General features: G+C 40.3%; 1 protein-coding gene across 2 annotated transcripts in view; it reads right to left on the minus strand.

Moving 5' to 3' along the window:
- si:ch211-247n2.1 (calcium-activated potassium channel subunit beta-2) overlaps positions 1 to 12,488 on the minus strand; it is a 30,509-nt gene extending 18,021 nt beyond the window's left edge. Inside the window, exon 1 of one of the 2 annotated variants that reach the window (XM_031311987.2) lies at positions 12,436 to 12,488. The gene's annotated coding sequence lies outside the window, so the exon portion shown is untranslated. Of the gene's footprint in view, positions 1 to 10,706; positions 10,918 to 12,435 lie in introns of those variants that run through there. The other variant, XM_031311986.2, reaches the window with a different exon arrangement.
- Positions 12,489 to 22,572: the final 10,084 nt, after the last annotated feature.

Raw genomic sequence — 22,572 nt, forward strand, 5'->3', positions numbered from 1 at the left:
TATATTATATAAGTGGCGTGACGAAATTCAAACCAAATATACTCTAGTTATGCCGGCAGCTGGCAGCCAGCCAGCTCCGCAGAGCCCCGAGCCCCAGTAGTCCAGTAGCCGGGAAACTGTGACTTTCACTGGGTACGGAGGTTGCCGTTTTCTCGTCAGACTGTGCGGAGCTCCTAAAGTCCAACACGTCTTACCAAATTTGCAATTAGCCATCAATTTTCGTAAAACGGCCCATATTTGAGCTTTATATAGTTGATTTCTCGCATAAAAAAGTCTCAGAAGTGAATTTAATAACGAAATAGCCAACAACTTATAACTTTGCAGTGTCTGAAATATGAGACCTGCTGTCTCGTCTCCAATGTGTTTCTATGGGGTTCGCTCAAACCAATCAGTGCGCAGCTCATCTAAATATTCATGAGCATACCATATTTGGAAGAAAAGCTCTTGTTCCAAATAGAGCCATATTCACAGGGTAGTTAAGGGCCTAATAAAATAGCATTCGGGCAATTTTCAGCCCAACCAATGTTACATACCCTATTAGGAGACCTTAAGGAACAGTGTGAAATACCCTATATAATCATTCTATCACCCCTTTAAAATAAAGAAATAAAAACCATGATAAGATCTCGTGAATAAATATTGATTAAAGTAGCAGTTAAAGTTCGAAAAATATCAATAACAACAAGTGATATGGCTTCCCTGATGCAGTCCTGGCTGACAGACGGAGAGAAAAAAAAAAAACATGTTAAGTGTCACGAAAGATGCCTCCAAATGAAATACATTAGTTAAAAAAATAACGTGCTGAGCGTCACTATTTCACGAACTGCCGTGGGACTGAGTTGGTCACACACACCCAAACTCCGCCTGTAACTGCCAGTAGCACTCACTTCTTCACTGCTGCCTGGACACATACGCATTCCTTGAAGCCTGGCAAGATTGATTTTCGTATGATATATGATCCCGCAATTCTCGCGTGATCTCGTCATATGGCGAGAATCCAGCTGCCGTGCAAGGTAAGTCCAGGGCAGCCTCTAAGGAGGAAGTCAGGTGACGTAGTATAAATTGGTCGGGGTGGATGGATGGGCAAACAAACACAGGACTTTCACCCAGGAGACCCATGTGAAAGAACATTATATAATGCTACTTAAGTACCTGTAAATCAGAATTAAGAAAAACACACCTCTTGCTACTTCCCCTGGCAACTTCCAATCAAAGCCATATCCTAGGGAAATACTACATGGGAGACCAAAAGGCAACAAATGCAAATGGATGGAGCTGCATTGCTTCAGTGTATGTACAGTATGTGTATGGATAATACATTATTGGGTAGAACACAGGTGGCATTAAAGGGCTGCTAGTTGACGCAGCTATACCTGGCTAGAGGAAGTCACCTTGGCTTCCAAATCCAAAATCACATCATGCTGTCAAAAAACTTAACGTTGGATGCCAAGATGCTCAGTATCTCCATATCCCCTTTGGCCACTTTTTGGCCACTTGGGAGCAGGGCAAGCTGTAAACATAACATTAACATTACCTTTTTAAGTTAAAATGGCAAACTTGTTGGCACACAGTTGATTATACTGATGTTGCTGTTGACATGATAAATGTAAGTCCATTATTCACTCCAGCTGTTTTTGTTCTCCATTTATATATGGCTCTTTAGCTGCTAAATGCTCCACTATGCTGTCTGTCAACATGAGGTAGAACAAACAGAAGACCAAAACATCAGGAAGCTGCACCTGGCTACTAAAGCAGGAACAGTCAACATGACATGACTAAATATTGACTGAGCCATTCTTCACTAAACTCACACGACTGGTCTATAAAAGTAACAGGGCCATGCATGATGGTACACCTAACGGGTGCCTGAGTCAATATTTGCTTGTCCTGTATATGTACGCTGTCTGGTTGGTTGTTGCAAACACAGTTTCAGACAGGCCTTTCAGCACTGGAGAGCTCTTAGCTGCAGCTTAGTGACAGCTTAAGTTTTTAGAAATCTACACTGGTAATAAGGTAGTCATTGGTGGGAAATGTCAACACAGGTAGTAAAAGAATCAAAAGAGTGAAATCTAAACTCTCTCTCCAATATCTATATTAAAACATTGAGAAACGTGTCATTATTACCACATTTGGCCAACTATGCATATGTATACCACTTTTGAATGTCATGATTAAATGTAAATATTACTGATTCATGTCATTCAAGTATACCACTAATATCAAATGACAACTGCATTATTGTATCTGATTATATTCATTCAGAAACAAGAAACTTTTGTGATTATGCTTGGTACAATTATAACTTGTTTAATATTATGTAGATGACAAACACACACGTTTGTAGTTTAATTTAAAGAGAATAACTGCAATTTAAATTGCAATTATGCCGATCAGATATTTTTTTCTGCTCGGAGGTTGGTATATGTTTGGTGCCTTTGACCTCAGAGCAGTATCAAATGAGTAACAACATAATTAGATTATATTGACCTGAATACTAACGTGTATATGTGTATGTATGTATGTGTATATATATATATATATATATATATATATATATATATATATACAGAGACAGACAAGAGGAAGACAGCAAGTAGATTAAAATCAAAACACAAAATCTGAATAGAATCACCAAACTTGGCTCAACCCAATCACACGAGGACTGGAAATGTTGCTCCAGTACAAACATCCCATGTAACAAATGCACTTACTTTAGCTTATTAGTCTTATTTGTATAGGACTTATAAAAACGATACAGTGATGAAATGGAGCTCACCTGATTTCTGATGGTGGTGTCAGACAAGAGTCAATGGTCAGACTGCTGGAGCAGTTGTCTCCTAACATGGCTCTTTGCACTTTACAACACCTCAGCCCATGGGCTCGTTTTTACCTTTATCCAAACTACTGCTTTCATTTAATGCACCTAGTAGTTCTGACTACTGCCTGACAGCAGGCTCAGTAGTCTTCACTTTTAAGCTGCTAAAGCTTGGCAACAAAAAGGAAATCGTCAATGATCGTCTTTTTACTTCCTATGACACACAAACTGAAGCTATACATTATATTTCAGAGCACAAGAAATAACAAATTAAACTAACACCAGCCCTTAAAAATAAGAGTTTCAAAAGTTCTTAACCGAAGTAACTCATGACACAATTTGGTAATGCATTCTACTGGACTTAGCAGATTGCAAACTAAAAAGCGAAAAAAAAAACGGTAACCGGTCAACATTTAGCCTTCGTCTAGAGCCATTCTCCAAATAATAACCCACGGGTTTAAGGTGAAAGAAGCATAGTGGCTCTGTTTTCGACTGATCTGTCTGAGGTCTCTATAACAGCAGTGTAGCTGCCTTCGGGTCAGACTCGTCAGCATGGATGTGGGAGGGGGCTGGACTGTGTGGATGTAGGTTGATTTTGACAGGGAGGAGAGAGACATGAATATTAAAATGTCATTGTTTCCAAACCACAAAACCAAAGTCAGGAATCCTCTTCACCCAAAATGAAAAACTTCTGTTTACCACTGACAAAACTAATGATTCTGCAAAATATTTGTGTATAGATGAAGCAAACTATATTCACTGTTTTTATTTAGGTTTTTTTCCCCTGGGGAAAGAGCCAGGCTAGCAATTAGCTATGTTACTGCTTACTGGTTACACGGCGTTCGTCGTTCGACTGGTCATGACTGTTTTCCCAAGATGGCGCCTGCCTGTATACCGAACAGTACTGTCTTTATAAACTATCTTTTTAATAAACTGTCTGTACACTTACAAAGTTCTCAATGCTATTTTGAGCCTTGTTAGTGGTATAGAAATAGCGTTTTCTTTTTACTGTCGTGTGCCCCGACGACTAGCGTTATAAGCTAATTAGCGGTTTGTGCTAAAACTGGTCACATTCGATTTGCATTAAAACATATCCCAGAGAACGGTCGACTCAGTACCCATGTGTTATTAACCCCTAGGTTCATTTTGTGCTGGAATTGTCCTTTAACGTGGGCCATAATGGTGGTACTTAGAGAGCCTAATATATTCTGAAGTGGTACATGGTGTAAAAAGTTTGAGAACCACTGGGTTAAGGTAAGGCAACTAAAACATGTATTGTTTGAGAAAGATTGTGGTTATGATTAAAAATAAGAAAACAATAGTCGCTTGTGACAGAAAACAAACTCCTGTTTGACTGTGATCGTCCACACCAAAGTCTTGTGTGCGTCATGCCCATCCCCCAGCTTGATCTCCACACCTCTACTTTCCTCTTTGCTAAATAAAGAACACTGTACTTCCTCCAATGCCACTGAACTTTGCCACAGGACATGCAGAATCATCTAATATGAATGTAATTCCCAGAGATACCTGGGCTGTGGAGGCCAAACCAGACCTAAAAGAGTTGATACTGGAGTTCTATTCATCAAGTAGCCAGAAATGCAACTCGGATGGGATGATAATGTTACTGTGTGTCATCAGGACCAGTTTGCCAAAGCTGTACGATTTTACATTCTGTATGAGTAAATTGTGGCTTTGGCTTTACATCGCAATGCAATTCACAACGATTTATGTGCTCACACTTTAGCTTGCGGACCGTTCTGGCTATTGAAAATTGTCAATAAAGATTCTTTTAAAAGCTCAGAGGCAGCTAGAAGTTTGTTTGCTGGCAAAGGTCTGTACACTGCGGTTCACAATGCTAACAAGGCAGGAACGTGCTGCCTTGATCAGCAAAGAGGCATGTATGCTGTTGCCACAGCTGTTTGCCGCTTCGACCAGGCATAGTGAGAAAAAAGAAACTGACCATTGGTAAACAACCTGTGGCTCGCTTGAGTTGTGCAAGAGCCGGAAGTCGGCCGAGCAAAATTTCTGACACGTCAATAATTCATCCCAATGTCAAAGCTAAAATTCAGTCGGACTCTAAAATTAGTTACGCGGCTCAGAAATCAGGTCAGAAATGGGCTTAAATAATTTAATGTCTGACTGGCTTAACACATTAGCCGTTTAGGTGTTTGTGTCTTTTATCTTATTTTAGTGTTCTTTTTCTTCCTCTTGTGGCCAAAGATAATGTTTTTCCAATTAAAATGCAGTGCCTGTTATCTGCACAACTGCAAGCTGACAAATAATAAAAATACAATGTGTAGATCATTGCCAGTCATTATCTAAAGTCTGACACCACGCTCCTGTGTTCCCAGCAGTCTGAGACACACTGCCTTTGACTTTTCAACGGTTGATAGATATAAAGATAAGAAATAATAGCTCTGTATGTTTGTGTATGTCAGGGTGGTGATTTCAATGCCTAGCAGCACATTATTTCACCAAAAGTGATGTCATACTGAATAGTAACAGACGCATAAAAAGGCATAAAAGGTGATGAAAGTGCAGTTAGGGCAGGTGGGTGGAACTCACATTAGTAACAGTCACATTAGAAATTTTAAAACGTTTGGCTCTTTTAAATGTAACTTAAAGAAAAGGCTAATTTATTAATTTAAATTAAACATTAATTTAGGCACTAAAACTTCCTGCCATCTTGTCTCTCCTGCTCTGCCTGTCTGTGTTTTTTGTGTGCTCTGCCTGTGCGATTATCGGTTTCACTATTGTATAGTTAGGCAAATCTTCTGTTGCTTTTTGTTAGACTTTTTAAGACTCCGCGGAAACCCTATTTTTCAAAGCCCAAGATGACGTCCTCAAATGTCTAGTTTTGTCCACAATTCTAAGATATTTAGTTTATTGTCATAGAGGACTGAAGAAAGAAAATGTTCACATTTAAGAAGCTGGAATCAGAGAATTTATATTTTTCTTTCTTAAAATTTACTTGTAATGGATTAATCTTTGCAGCTCTAGTGTCTAGTCTAGTGTGTAACTACCAGTATTAGGCTATGACAAAAGTCTACATGTGTTTTATAAAAAGCCTATAAGATCAAATAAGGGACATGTCTTGTTATAGTACATGGGCTCACTTTTCTTACAACTGTTAAAAAGGTCATGGGCAGCATGTCTTGTGCTGTTAAAACCACAAGAGGAGTGTTCTTTGATGTTGTCATACATCCTACGCCAGATACACACACTGTCCCCTACTGCATAGACAGCAACCCAGCCACATACCACACACACACAACACACACACACACACACACACACACACACACACACACCATATTAAGCAGTTCATAAGCTAGACTACTTCGCTCTTTGGCACATAGACCTCTCGGCTTTCCTGGAAGGCGGGTTTGTCAGGTGGCATGTTGACGGCACAGGTGCTGCTGTTCTCTGTGACAGGGTTAGACTCACTGACACACATGCATGCCTGACATACACACACACACACACACACACACACGGTGTGTCTCAGCAGTGATGTCATGGTTCTGTTTATGGAAGATTATCTGGATGCCATGTGTTTCAGTGTGTAGCCTGCAGTTGTCTTTTGCCACCTGACTGACTGCACAACAGACAGGGCGAGTCTGACACAGCTGTTCAGCCTCGTTTAGAATCAAACAGCTACAGTATAATACAGCTTATAAAATAAAGCTACAGTAAAATGAAATCACTGTAAAATCAATCCTGGAAATACACACTTTCCCCATCAACCATTTAAACTTTGGTCTTCCACTGCTGTTACAGTAGACTAAACATAACATACTGTGCGTCATCTATTCTCTCTCTCTCCCCACTTTCCTGTCTATCTGTACTATCTAATAAAAATGCATTAAAAAGAAAAGTTGAAAAATGTCAATCTTGCACCGCATAGTTCAAACTCAACACACCTTTATCATGTTGTGTATTATTTTAACATCAGTTTGACTGAATTATAAATTGGATGCCAACCGATTGGCTTTGTCAAGAATTCTGATGAAGAGAGAGGAAGAGGGAGAGAGTGAGTTATGAATGACATATATTTAGGTTATATATTAGTCTCAATCTCAAAACAGAGATTTTTATTCAACACAGTTGGGGCAGTTAAAAAAGTTAGAGAAGCAGGCTTGTGATAGCAGAGTCACTGGTTCCAACCTCGGTCCAGCAAGGCACACTATCCCAAACTGCTCCAGTGGAGCTGCTCAGTGGCTAGCACATCACACTGTGGTTGTAATATGCTGGGTAGCCTCCAGGTGTGAATGTATGTAACTGTGATCAGGAGGTCCCTGTGTGTTGTCATTACATGTTCCAAAACCACGGGTCTTCCTTTAACATATATTTACAATTAGACAGTGATAACTACTGGATTCTCTGGATAATTTTTTTTAAGCCCTCAGCAGAATATTTATTCACTTAAAGTGACCATATGTAACTTTTAAATGTGTCTGAAACTGTGTAATTTTCCATCTGATAATCATAAGTGACCTGTAACAGCAAACGAGACTAACAGTGAAAAGAACGGTATTTTTATATAGTTTTTATTAATGCCTTTGCCCGGGTCCGATTTTTTACGCAAAGTCACAGAATGATTTACGGCAGGTAGACGGTGCTACAGATCACACATTGTGATGGGTCACAGATTTCGGCGTAACACCGGAAAAGCCTGTGTTAGTGTATCCAGCCAGGTAAAGGGTAGCAGGATATTTCTTTATATAGGCCTAATTGTATATTAATGTTATTTTAGAAGTTATCTGCTGTAGTTATGGCTGATACTGGGGTAGGCCAACACAGAAAAGAAGGAAATTAAACAAAATACAACTAACAGTAAAATCTAAAAGGGAAAGTGAAAGACAACGGGCGAAATCCGAGTCACAAATTCATCATTTGTCAATCATCAATAAATGATTGACCGACCAAGAATTGGCCCTCAGGTATGTTGTATGTCTATTTCATTCATAAAATAACTTTAGATTGCGGGATTTGGTTGTATGTCAGTAGCCTAGATTAAATTACATCCCCCTTCCAATTAGCGCGGACATTTTATTTTTTTATCCGTGTTTGTGCTGGTTACTATTTTCTTTTCACTTGTCCCCCTGACTTGTGTAAAGCTTCATTGGGTTTCATGAAATGCACTATATAAATCTAAGTTATTATTACGTTGGTTGCTACGACAACATCTTAATGCTTTGGCTCGTGACACAGTGACAGTGATACCTGGTTTAGCTCACGATACATCCAGGCTAAGTTACCATTTGCAACACTTGAAATGCAACGATGCATCTGTAATGTATTCTCTTATTGTAAATGAATGATTTTCTGTCTGAGAAAAATATTAATCGCTACTATATGACCTCCACGTAACGCTAACTCCTAGACATTTACGACAGCAAGTGTGGTAAAAACACTACCGCTTTTGTCCAAATGGGCTGCTGAAACCAACATAAACTGTAAGTTAGCCTACATATAGCCACTTTAAATGCAAGCATTTTTTACCGGGCAAAGATTTGATTAACTGCAAATATGATGCATATGTCTAAATACAATTTTGTTCAATCAGATTACTACAAACAAGTCTAACATTTACTATGTTTGCAGCAAATGTAAATGGACTGTATTTATATAGCGCTAGCGCTTTCTAGTCTTAACGACTACTCAGAGCGCTATTCACATACATTCATACACTGCGGCCGAGGCTGCCATACTAGGTGCAACCTGTTCATCGAAAACATTCAAACTCCAATGATGCAGCCCAAGGACACTTTGACATAGAACTGCAGGACCAGTGATTGAACCACCAACCTTTCAATTGGTAGGTGACTGCTCTACCACCTGAGCCACAGCCACCCAACAGACATCCTGGTGGGTCACCTGCCTGAGACACAAACCATCAACGCACAACATCTTCGATTTGATTCTAACATGAACATGAATTTATATTTATTCCGAGTCCTCCAACCTATTTTCTTACCCTCTAATATGACCCACAAGTTTGCTAAATTAGCGTCCTTACCAGTGGCAGCAGATCAACACGTCCTCACACCTAAATGACAGTCACAGTTTTAAACACGTGGTTAACATTGTTAAACGGTAGCAGTTTGGTTTAGGAAGATTGATTAAAATAAGTACATTTGTGTACATTACTGAACTTACGTACGTGGTGTAGAATGTGATGTAACTAAGTTACATACGTAACTTAACTTACAAGCAAACTTACGTACGTAAGTCAAAATGAGTATACATTGACTTTTGTTTTTACACAGGAAACGAACATCGGTCAACTGGGTGAAAATCCTGTGTTTGTTTGACCCATCCATCCACCCCGACCTCCTCCCTAGGCAGACTTTATCGCTCTTTATAATAGCAACAGTGGGGTATAATTGACATATAAGGCTGGCTCATTGGCACAGGTATCCTTTTGTAAAGCTACAGCTACAATGATAGATTGCCAAACTTTGTTTCCTGCCCTTTTATGACAAAAATGAATGGGACTGAAACAGGAGCACAGGCAGATAGTTGGAGACAGTGTGATATTCTATAGATAGGGTTCAAAGTTGGCTTGTCTGAGACATATTTCGTTTTGAGTGTTAGAATGAGTGCTAATGGCAGGGAGGTAGAGACAGCTGCTGTAAATGGTTCAGACCAGACTATGTGGCTCCCCACAGTGAAGTAATGTTAATGGAATGATCCAGACTACTGGGAAGGTATTTTAGTACATTGAATTAATATTCCGCTGAACTACAGTTTACAGTAGCTTGGCGGTAAGTTAATTGAATTTAAGAAACCATAATCTGAGAAAGTGTTTTCTTCTAAAAGAAAAGATTTTTTTTTCTTCTGTTTTTGTTTACTCCTTACTCCTTAAAATGTCCGGATAAAACCAGCATATCCCAGATGTCTTAATCGGAAAATGCTATATTCGGAAAAAGGCCTTATTCGGAATAAACAAACCTAATATGCTGTTTACATGACCTGTATCAAATTCGGAATATTGTCATATTCAGAATAATAGTGGAATATTGGTGTACATGTAAACGTACTCCCAAAATGACTGAAATGACCGTTTGATTTACTGCTTCACAGTGGCAACAAATATGTGACCGTAACGTTATTAACGTAATTATGTGACCGCCGTTTTAAACACGCAGTTAACGTTGTCAAACAGGACTAGTTAAGTTTAGGCAATAATATATATTTCGTTAGGGTTAGTAAAACATCAGGCATTGGCTTAAAATGAGCCACGTTTACTAAAACGAGGACGTAACAGACGTCATTTCATCGCAGCATAAGGTCTGTAAAATTCGGTTAATTTCAAAAACTGACGTGTGACTTATGGTTTCACACTGGAGTGAAAGTCCTGTGTTTGTTTGACCCATCGCCACCCCTCCTTACGCAGAATTTGGCACTCTTTTACTTTGTCAGCTTGCTTCCTCGTTTGCTCTTGTTACAACTACTACAGCCACGAGAGGTCGCCGCATAGCAAGAAACGTCAGTATCAGGGTCGTTGTGAGCTGCTTGCACAATAGACCTATTCTGTTGTTTTCTGGGAGAGGACTGTCTGGATATAACTCCACAGTGATAAGTGAGAGCTTTAACATGTTTTGTTCTAAACTTCCAGTGTTGAGACATGGCTGAGAGTTTGGTCTGTGCAACATGCTGCGCAGAAACATCGAGGCAACATAAGACACATTGCATTGATTTTCATTTCAGTAATCAGCAATGGCTGTCATTTCACAGCAGAGCTTCCCCTAGTAGTGGAACTACGCTTCACTTTTCTACCGTCCCAACTTTTGGGCAATGTAATCAAACACCTTGAACACCAAAATGTTTAGAGGACTTTGCTCCCTTAAATGTTTTCTTATTTTGTCAGACGGTGAGAGCTTACCTTCAAATTCTGCTGAGGTCAAAATGTTTCCTGGCTGCAGGTGTTCAATTTGTATTTTAATCCCATGGCATGTTAAAAAGTGTCCTCTAAGCTGAGCCAACATGTGTTATTCTGTCTATCAGGGACGGAGCAGCCCTCAGCATGCCTCCCATACTGCAGACTGAGGGACACTGCCCCTCACTGCTCACACTAATAATCAGTCCCCTTTCACACAGAGATTTCACCATAGCGCTGCAACGAAGGTCTGCCATTATGTCAGCTTTGTTAATTCACACAGAACCAAGCAAAGGCGGTATAATACCACCCCAGTGTGTGATTTCACATGCCGGCATTCCGGGATCAAAACAGGCGTGGCGTGTAACACAACAGCATTGGCGTATAGTGTGTGTGAGCTGGTCTACACTGTTAATCAACCACGTGAACCCCACTGGACCCACAAAACCGCCTACAAAAAAGATGTAATAGTATTATATCATACATGAACATACAGCGTGAGAGAGGATACGTGTGTGTGTGTGTGTGTTTGTGTGTGTGTGTGTGTGTGTGTTAAACAGAGGCAGAGACGAGAGGATGAGAAGGTGGACAATTGCACACAATGTAGTTATTAGTCTCGCATTGCCAGACCTATCTTCACAGCGCTGCGCAGGAATGTCTAGCAATAGGAGCATACCCTCCTGGATAGGATAAAAAAAAACGCTCTGGGTTGCTTGCATTTCTTTAAACAATTCACAATCTTCTTGGGCGGCGCTTAGCTCCGTACGCAGCGACAGTGGCTCTGCAAAATAGTCTCGGGAAGGCACTTGGTTAGATGGAACATTTGCACCCCGCAAAAGAAAACGCCACATACAATATTAAATTAAGTTAACTGTTCACACAATACAGTAACCTATTTTAATTAGCTGGATACATGGTTAAACGTAATTTGCCCTTACCAGTGTATGGCCTTGTGTATTTTGTCCATACCAAATCCCCACCAATAATCTCAAAATGTCCCAGTTAGAGAGTAAATGCCGTAAACATATTATTTGTAAATCTTTACAATCATTCCCTCAAAAGAACCACCCAGGCCTGCCTTGTTGCATGATCCAACTTTTCTTCAAAACTTGACATTTTTAGTGTGTAATGTTGCCCAGAGGTTCCGGTTAATGTTGCTTGATGCGACTAAAGTTTAAAGTAAACAAAAAAAAAAAGTGGAAAGCGAGGGACATCCGGAGGAATTTCCGGCAGCGGAACTATCCCGGACTGTCATCAATCCAGACTATGTAGTTATCTTTCCCAATATTTGGTTAGCCAGGTTTCTTTGTGTAATAATGCCTGTATAACCCTAACCGTCAACCCTGTAATGCAGGCAGCTCTAAAGCTCACTAATTAACACAGTACTTCAGTTTTTGAAGAGATTAAATGAATGACTCAGTTATAGTCCCTTCTTTATTTTCACTATATATAATATGCCAACAAGGGTGTTACCGGTCTTAAAGAGTAACTTGCAGTTTGAAATGTTAAATGGATGCATTGTTTAAAACGGCTACTTTTTCCACTGAATTTTTGCCTTTTTACTGGTAAAACATATAAAATCCTGCATTAACTTTTCAAATGGTAATTTTCAGAAAATGTTAAGTATAAATTTAGGATAAAATCCACCTTGTTGCTCTTTAACGTTTAAAAAAAAACAGATGATGAAAGCAGTTCTTAAGCGCTGATGTGGACTAAAACAGATCAGTGGTCTCACCCTGGGGTGCAATCGGCCTTTCTGAAGCTCCTCTGGTGTAGCCTACTGTTGCTGTGTTTATGTCTGACTGTGACTGACTGGCTGAGAGGCCTGCCTACACACACACACGCACACGCACGCACACACACACACACACACACACACACACACCACAGGACCACAGGATGACGTGCAATCCAAAAAGCAAACAGTGAGAGAATGGGAGGAAGTGGAGGCTTTGCTTACTTTCCTGATGGTGTGAGAGGGCGGCTGCGATTAGAAGTTTCCAACCATTTTAAAGTGTGGCTCAGTTGGAACTTTGACTTAGTGAAGGCAGTTGTTGACAGTTTCCTCATGTTCATTCAGGTCAGACACTTGAAAAATGCATTATTTGTTTTATAACAAAAGGGCCTTTTTCTGTAACCTTTTATCCATGTAAAAATGTTTTACCTTAGGTAAAACGTGCAATGTGTAATGATCATTTTCAGTGATGTGAGTTAACACTAGCTTAGGGTCAGGGGAGTAGTTTCCATATAAGGGAGTCATCTCCACTTCACTTTTCAAAATCCACTTTTACAATTTCAGTTTGATTTACTCACATAAATGTGAGTCCTGGCTTTCACTGCTCTGTCATGGCTTGTTGGGGTTGTACTCAGCCCATAGATTGTAAAATAACCCACTGGTTTGTGTGTGCATTCTGGCCGTCGCCATCTTGGTATTTTGGAGCCAGTAGTGACCATATCTGGACAAAAGGGCGTAGCTGGGGAGGATGACGTGTCTAAGCCAGTGTTGTGTATGGTTTAATTGTGCTGCGCTAAACGCTAAAGTTGCCATTTTTCAAATCTTCTAACGCCAGTCATCCAGCAGAGTTTTACTGGTAGGTAAACGCGGACCTCTGGGTACTGGTGCCATTCATCAGCATGTATGGCAGTACACAGAGCTGGTTGAAAATCTGCAGTCCCAAGTAACTTTGGGCAGTATTGTTCTCAATTTAGAGATATTTCTCAAATGATAAAAACAGTTTCTGACCAACTGTCTAGAATGACCCTCCAAAGACATCGATTGGTCGAACAAAACACCAAGGTTTCTTAGGCTCAACTGGACGGAGGAGTCCAAGGAACAGAGGTGTTGTTTAATTTGGGGTAGTTTTTGTTCTGGAGCAATGATCAAAGTTTCAGTCTTTTTTATATTCAGTTGTAAATAATTGTTGTATAACCAAGTCTTAATGCATGACAGACATTCCAATACATTTACCAAACTCTGATTCTTTGAATGAGCAGTACAACTAAGTGTCATCAGCATAAAAGTGATAAGACACATTATTAAAATTACGGATTATTTCACCAAGAGGGCTAATATACAATAGAAACAAAAGAGGACCTAAAACCGAACCCTGAGGAACTCCGTATGACAGAGGGGTCATTTCTGACAAAATGTTGTTAACAGAAACACAAAATGATCTATCACTCAGGTAAGAGGTGAACCATTTAAGAACAGACCCAGAAAACCCCATTTCATTGTGTAACCGATTCAACAATACTGTATGGTCCAATGTATCAAATGCAGACGATAGGTCAAGTTAAATCAACACAGTGTACTGTCCAGAGTCAGCAGCCATCAGAATGTCATTTGATACTTTAAGAAGCGCATTCTCAGTTGAATGGCATTTACGAAAACCTGACTGAAATTTATCAAGCAAATTTTTTCCATCAAGAAATGAAGTCAGCTGGCCCGCCACCACTTTCTCAAGGATTTTAGATAAAAAAGGCATTTTAGATATAGGCATGTAGTTAGTTGGCTCAAAAGAATCCAAATTAGGTTTCTTCAGTATGGGGCTAACAACTGCTTGTTTAAAATGGTTGGCACAGAACCAGTTAAAAGGGAAAGGTTAATCATTTTAACAACATACGGTCCATCTAAATCAAACACATTTAATAGCAATGAAGTCGGCAATACAAAAGTTATCCGAACATGCTTTAATGGGAAATGTGTTCAATCAACAGGGTCATCACGTAATAACAGGATTTGTATAGACAGGAACTCCTCTGCAGTTACCAGACTGCCACCACTAGATGGAAGCAGAGAGGTGATCTGATTGTGTTGTGAAAATGGATTGTGGTTGTACTCTTGAACAAAGCTCAGCAGGTGGCAGTGTGGAGTTATACATGTCAACACAGAGGGGATGCTCTTTGTCCAAAGGAGGCACTATATCCTTTACTTTCACTATTATCTTTCTCATACACACACACACACACACACACACACACACACACACACACACAGGCAGTGTTTTGAAACAGGGTTCACTCAGGGCTTAGCTTGGCATTCTATTTTAGAACTCCACCCTTAACAGCTCTAAATGGACTTAGTGACTCCACCCCACCCCCATCCTGCTGCGGGACTGTGTGTGTGTGTGTGTGTGTGTGTGTGTGTGTGTGTGTGTGTGTGTGTGTGTGTGTGTGTGTGTGTGTCTTTTAATGTGGGAAAGAAGAAAAGACAGCGAGAAATCTTAGGACCAAGGCATGGGGAGGAAATGTAGGTCATGCTAGATAAGAGGGAGGACGAAGTGAAGACAACGGAGATAGAGAGAGACAAAAGGATGGAGGAGGACAAGACACCCGACCTCCAAGTATCCCTCACGTGTGCTTTGGCAAATGAACAGCAGGGACAGAGAGACATACAAAGTTTCACAGAGGGATGAAGAAAGCAAAACAGCACTGGATGATCACAAGTGTGTTTGTGGGTGTGTATGTATGTGTGGGTGTGTTCTGGCCAATCAACAACAACTATTACATTGCGATGCTCCTTCCCTCCTCCCTCTCTCCTTCCACAAAGAGGTGACCTAAATACTAAAGCTGCTAAACTGTTGGAGAAAAAACTAAAGAAACTGCTCTCTGAGTGTGTGTGGGTGGGTGGGTGAGGGTGGTGGGGGGTTATGGTAAATGTTGCATCAGTCATGAAAGCCATCGTACTGCAGCTCAAAGCTTTATTCTTGCCTGTTGGCATAGCAACCACTGAGTCAAACCAGGATGATCCAAGAGGGCCTGATTACCCAGTGTGTGTGCGTGTGCGTGTGCGTGTGTGTGTGTGTGTGTGTGTGTGTGTGTGTGTGTGTGTGTGTGGGGGGGTGTGTGTGTGTGTGTGTGTGTGTGTGTGTGTGTGTGTGTGTGTGTGTGTGTGTGTGTGTGTGTGTGTGTGTGTGTTTCACCAACTGGCCTGGTGTGATTCCAAAACAGAGAAATGAACAGAATTGTGTGTGTGTGTGTGTGAGAGAAATAGATTAGTAAACTATGTGGCATTTATAAATGTCAGAGTGATCCACTGAGTGTTTTTAATGTAGGGAATAGTGACTAAGGGAACAGGGAGTGTTTTAGGACACAGCCATTGTTTTCAGATTTTTCACAACTAAGGTTACAACCCAGTTTTTCTGGATAAGGCCCCCAAAAATTGTCAGAATTTGAAAACTCAGCCCTCCTTCTGCAGCTCTCTCCTTGCTCTTCTAAGCCCCTCCAACCAGACATGCACGGGTAAATCCAGTAACCTGTACAAGTCATTCATTTTAATCATCCTGATTGTGATCCTGATGCTGTTATATAGCTGCAATTCTATGGGAATTACCGTCTTGTTTTCTTTGCAAACTTGTGGGCCTGTAAAGCCCTTTGAGATGACATTCCAGGCCCTAGCTAGCTACATAAACATAAACCTGAATTAGCCACAGCTGGGAGCCTTTGGCTACGGTTAGCAGAAGGTTAAACTATTAGCAACATTTTCTCACCATCTCTGAAACGCGTCGCCCAATGATGCAAAAGAACTGCCTACAGTACGTCAGCTTTGAGGTCTGATTAAGTTTAAGCAGCTAAACTATTGGTTTACAATTGGTAAAAGATCACACTCACGGTTTAAAGAAACCAACATTGGGAGCCTGGGTAGCTCACCGGGTAGAGCGTATACAGATACAGAGGCTTAGTCCTCGCGCAGTGGCCGCGAGTCTGGCTCCAACCTTGCTACATGTCATTCCCCCTCTCTCTCCCCTTTTGTGTCTAAGCTGTCCTATCGAATAAAGGCCTAAAAATCACACAAAAAAAGGAAACCAACATCGTTGTTAAGAGTTAGGACACAAGCTATGGTCCCCAGTGATATTTTGCCTAATCATCCACATGGATCTTCTCCATTAGACTTTTAATGGCGGTATTAACAAAATCCTACCACTATTGCTATTGTTGTTAGAGCGAGTCATTATTTGCACAACCACAAAAAAGTTAACTTGCCAGGATAAGTTAGGTCGTTTTAAGTTATTATTAAGTTATTCAAATGTACAGTTCCCCCAGTATCATTTGGCATACTAAAGGCGAGGCATGCATGAAACAAACCAGTTCGTATGACGATTTGTCCGATCACATCTGAAGCTTAAACATATTTTGTGGAGATGCATTTTAACTTCTTTATGATAAGTCTTTTTCTGTAGGTCATGTTCATGTGCTGTCCTGTGTGTGTGGGTGGGTAGGGAACAGCATTATTAAGATTATTGTGCCAAGACCCAACCCAATAAAGTAGTCTTAGGATCAACTTCAGGATAGGAACTTTTGTCTTTTGAAGGATCCCTCAACAGGGAAACGCTGATGAGCCTTTGCTTTGTCAATGGGACAAAGCCCCTTAACACACACATTAAATATTTGCATGCATCCGGCACCTTTGCGAGCATCTGGACACCACGCCCGTGGACTTGCGGATGCAGAAGCATGTTTCAGGCTTAAAATAACTCAGTGCTTCTTTGGCCCACACCTCTGCCTCTGAAAAATGTGTGCAGAGCTACGTATAGACAATCTGCACCGAGATCACGACAGGAAAATCTACAAGATTAAGATGCAGTGCACTTTTCTGCTCAGTTAAAACGTGTAGATTTGTTAGAAGTGGGGCCCATTTCAGATTCCAGATGTCATTGCTGACATATTCTGTCCTACCTTTGTGTATCTATGTTACTGTACATTTGTATTTTATTTCATTAGAATCACAATGTTGGATCAGTGTCCACAGGATCTTATCAACATCGTAACACATTGGCACAGTAAATCTACCTTGCTACTTGACTTTGTAGGCATAGGGACAAATATTATTTTTAGTCTTTTGTTCTTTTGTCGTACATTACTAATTACAACAGGCAACATTCCAACAGTCAATATAGGCCAAGTGTCTATCAGAAGATTCACAGTTTGTCCTTTTCCTCAGTCAGGTAAGAAACCAAAAGCCAGTAAATGTGGAATTATTGCAACCATTTGAATTAGATAAGATACAGGTTGATGAAGAGGAACAGGACATACAGGGTTGTTGCTTTTGTCAACTGAGAGACCTGAGCTTTTTTGTGTTTATGTAACTGCTTGTATTCCATCATTTCTCAGAAACCACAGAGCTGGTTGCCATGGGAATGCTGCAGGGAGCTCCTCATCCTCCCACCAATGGGCTTCAGTGATTTGTTACCGCGGGAAACCTGGCTTGTTGCCTAGGAGACCAGAGGCTGTGTGCTCCAGCTCAAATGGAGAGTTGTTTCTGCTTGGCTGATACTAAAGATGAAACACTCACTGGTGAAAAAACTGGTAAACAGATATATGGCTCTGCAGGGGCATTCGGGCAAAATTGATCTGTTACTTGAAAATTGGATATCAGCCAGTGAGCATTGTGTGTATGAATTATATATTGCAGCCTTATTGATTCTGTTTTATAGTACAATTTCTCACTACCACTGTATACTGTCTTTGATAGACTTAAAGGAAGAATCCACACAAACATGGCTAAAAATATCCAGTGCAGTCAATAGCATAAAACTTCAAGCATCCAAATTATACAGTGAAAATAGATTCAGATTCAGACACTTTATTAACCCCAATGGGCAATTCAATCAGGAGAGACTTCGTTGCAGATATGCAAAGGTTTATTGTACATAAGCATAGTGAAATATGTGGAGTCGTTGGCGATTAGACTCCATCGTATGAATAATATTTAAAAGGGGTAGAAGAAACAGGACATATCCCCCGATGGAGTCTAGACACTGGTGATGGTGACGAAGGAACCCGAAGACCGACCGAAGGAGCTGTCTGCCGGAAGGGGATTCTGGGTGCCTTGGTTGACGATGACTGGAGGTAGAAGGGGAGGAGGAGGGTTGTGCATTTGCCTGAAAAGACAGCTGACAGCAATGGAGAGAAAATATTTAAAGCAGGATGACATGCTGTGATTGGATCATGAATTTCGTGGCCAGTTCTGATTGGTTTACTGAAGTGAATGCCTCTAACCAGCTTAAAAGTTTTAGGAAGACAGAGAAGTGATTGACGTTATTGAAGTCTTCCTGAAAGAATTTGTACTTCTTTTTGTCTTCTTGTAGCTTCATTTCATCATCATATGATCACTGACAAACCACACCCTGCCTACGCCTACCTTTCATTGAAAGTATCTACTCACACTCCTTTTTTGCAGGGATGTAAATACCCAAACCAATGAACAGTAAGATATAGTAATTTGACTAAATGTATCGAATTCTCTAGTGTTAATGTTCGTTGGTAACAGGAAATAAAATGTTGCACTTATAGGTAACGTACATGTAGCTGCATCTCCTAATACCACCTGTAAGAGGTTAAAGGCTCGGCATTTACCGTGAACTTGCAGCAAAAACAATTCATTTTAATGCAATCACTGATCAGTGGACTGTGATGCATATTTGTGCTGTTGACTAATTGCGAACAGTCTTGCCAGTGCTGAACTTTGACTCCAAAATGGAGGAAAGCTATCGTAGCTTACTAGCCATTCGACATTAGTAGTAGAGGTGCACGATATGAGGAAAATATGTAATTGCGATTATTTTGACTGACGTCGCGATTGCAATATGATTCACGACATTAAAGGGAATGATTATGTTTGTATCTTTATTCTTATTTTCATTGAAAATATTTAAAATATTTAAAAGGATCTGTACCAAACAAATATTTTTTCTTTAGTCTGTAGGATAGGATTTGTACCCCGGGACGTCTCTCTGCAGCATCACAATACTTCATTCAGAATGGTTTGACACATATTTTGCCTTTAACAAATATTGCGCCCCCCTGCGATTTGGATATTGCACTAGTCCATATTGCGATATCGATAAAATTGCAAATAATTATGGGCGCCTGGGTAGCTCACCTGGTACAGCGTGCGCCCCATGTACAGAGGCTTTGTCCTCACCGCAGCGGCCACGGGTTCAATTCCGACCTGCGACCCTTTGCTACCTATCCTTCCCCCTCTCTCTCCCCTTTCAAGTCTAAGCTGTCCTGTCAAATAAACGCCTAAAAATGCCCACAAAAAAAAAAAAAAATTGCAAATAATTGTCCAGCCCTACTATGTAGACAGTTAGACAGGAGTGCAGGCAGTTATTGTGACGGACTAGCTGTTCCCGGCTGGCTACCATGTTAGCAGTTAGCTCGTCAGCTACAGTAGGTCACCTAGTCCTGCATGTAGTCCCTACACCACCAAGCTTTTAATACCACCTATTTCCAGAGGACGTGCAGATGAACTTTGTTGTGGCTTTCTGGTGTGACTAGTACGGTGGCCCTGAAGTGCAAACCCTGGCAGCAAATCCCACAACACAACAGCAAATTCCGTTATTTCTCGCAACACATTTGGCCACAATGCGACAGCATTTAACAGAATGTGAAATGCTGAGGTGTTGTGGCAAATTGTTGTCGTGTTGTGGCGAATTGCTGTGGTGTTGTTGCAAAATGCTGTTGTGTTGTGGCAAAATGCTATTGTGTTGTTGCGAATTGCTGTCGCGTTGTGGCATTTGCTGCTGTGGTTTGCACTTCAGGGCCACCGTAGGGTAGGCCGTAATTCACAAATGTTGTGAATAGTAATAAATAAGCTACAGTGTGTGTGTTGATGGTAATAAAGGAACATGGAGTAATAGAATAAGATACATCAAGCTTTGGATACACACACACAGCACTTGTTAGTAGATCAGTTCATTGTTGGTTTTGGTCCTTTAATGAGTTTTATTGACAAGAAGAAAAGAAAATCACTCAATGTATCCTTTTATCCCAAATCATACTGCCATAAAGATACAGTACATATTTTGAATATGTGATGATAAGTTTACTGTTACCTACATTTACACAAATATCAATTTAGATGATGAGTTGGTTTTGACTGATTAGAAATTGTGCTGAAACTTAACCGTAAGTAATTGTTATACTAAAAATATATAAATTAGTTAAGTTTGGAAATACAACTTTGTGTTGCAAAGATTTGTATGACAAAATGGAGCAGCCTTTTATGTGAAACTTTACATTTAGATGTTTCAGTGCAAAGAATGAAGCGCAAGAGAAAGTATTCAAAACATGATGAATCATTGATAAGTGAGCCATCTGGAGATGCAAATAACCTCCTACTGATTCACCAAGGACATCACCTGAGTGCACAACAGTACTGCAATGCAGAGGATAATACCACAAAGTATGTCATATGACTACTTGTCGTCGACACGTCTATTGAAAAAATACCATGTGGGAACAAAGCTCAATACCTGCTTTTCAAACTTTGGTATTTCAGTGTTCCTACTCTCATAAGGACTGATTGATCTGAATGTCGCTTGTGGCATTAATCAATGGTTTTTCAAACAAACAAGCATGATAACTACTCATTACACTGCATAACATAGCAAATGTACGTAGTGTAAAGGAAGTGTAATGAGCCTCTTTTGTTTTCCAAAATTTAGAGTGGCCTGCCTTTTTATCAATGTTTCTGTTGGCAGGATTTTTTATTTTTTATTTTAAAGCTTTTTAAATGAAAAGAAAGGGCTGAAACGGATTTCTTTTTATAAGAAAAAGTTAAAAGGTAAAATCCGTATAAAATACAATACATTTTGTAAAGTAGCTATTTTGAAAATCATTTCTCAATATCACCTTGTTCATTAGTGGTTGCCTACAATCACAGCAGCTTATAATGGGCCTTAAAGGCCCTGAACACCCACACAGGTGTAATGAGTTAATCTGGCTGATTTAACCTCTTTCCAGGACTGTGTGGGTGTGTATGGACTGATTGATTGACATCTAATCAGCCAGAATAATTTATAATGACCTGTGTGGGCGTTCAAAGGCTTTAAATGTCTCTTTAGCTTAACCGTCATGTTATGCATATCCTTTTATAACAACAGCTTAGCAGCATACGAACAGAACACCACCACTGTTCTGTGAATCCTCAGTGCACACTGACCTTTTATGGTACGTGTCCACAGGGACCGTCATTTCTTTTCTTTTTTTAGATTATTTTTTGGGCATTTCAGGCCTTTATTTGAACAGGACAACTTAGACATGAAAGGGGAGAGGGAGGGGGAGTGATGTGCAGCAAAAACCACAGGTCGGAGTCGAACCCATGGCCGCTGCGTCGAGGAGCAAACCTCCACATATGGGCGCCCGCTCCACCAGGTGAGCTGTCCAGGCGCCCAGGACCGTCATTTCTACGCTTCCCATTCATCTATCTAAGCAGCTGTGCAATGCATTCTGGTAGCACTGTGGTGAGTTTCGGGATATATGGCGTTGCATTGGACGCTCCTCATTTGAATAAAGTTGAGGTCTTTGCTACTTTATGCAAATTAGGTGCATCCAGAGCGACTCATTCTCACAAGTCCCGAAATTCTTTTAAATTAACTGTTGTTCTAAAAGAAGACAGATTAAGTAACTGCATAGCTTATTTCTCATCTCAAATGTTTTCAGAAACACATTTCTGTGAACTATTTTAATAATATCAAATGTTTGTCACACGGTTGTGTGAGGTCCTGTTTTACCAGCAAAAAAAGTGTCTCCACTGTTAAAAAAAACTTAAAGTTCCACAGGATGATTCTTCAATAATTTATTTAAAATAAAATAGGTTTCTTTGTTACTTTTTTTTACTTTTGTACAGCATAAAAAGTACTAAAAACAAAACTCTCCTCCAGCTGGTCACACCCGTGATTCTTTTTCTTTGTAACCTGGCCCCCTGACCAGATCAGATCAGATCAGATCAGAATTTGATCCATCTGGTCCGACAACATTTGGAATGTCTGGAAGAGCTGCAAGATTAAATAACTTACCAGTAATTCCCATTCAAGTTAGCAGAGCGCTAAACCAGAAGTAGCTGGCCCGGCCGGCAGAAGTCTCTAGT

The sequence above is a fragment of the Sander lucioperca genome, chromosome 11 (assembly GCF_008315115.2).
Source record: "Sander lucioperca isolate FBNREF2018 chromosome 11, SLUC_FBN_1.2, whole genome shotgun sequence".
NCBI classification, from domain to species: domain Eukaryota; kingdom Metazoa; phylum Chordata; class Actinopteri; order Perciformes; family Percidae; genus Sander; species Sander lucioperca.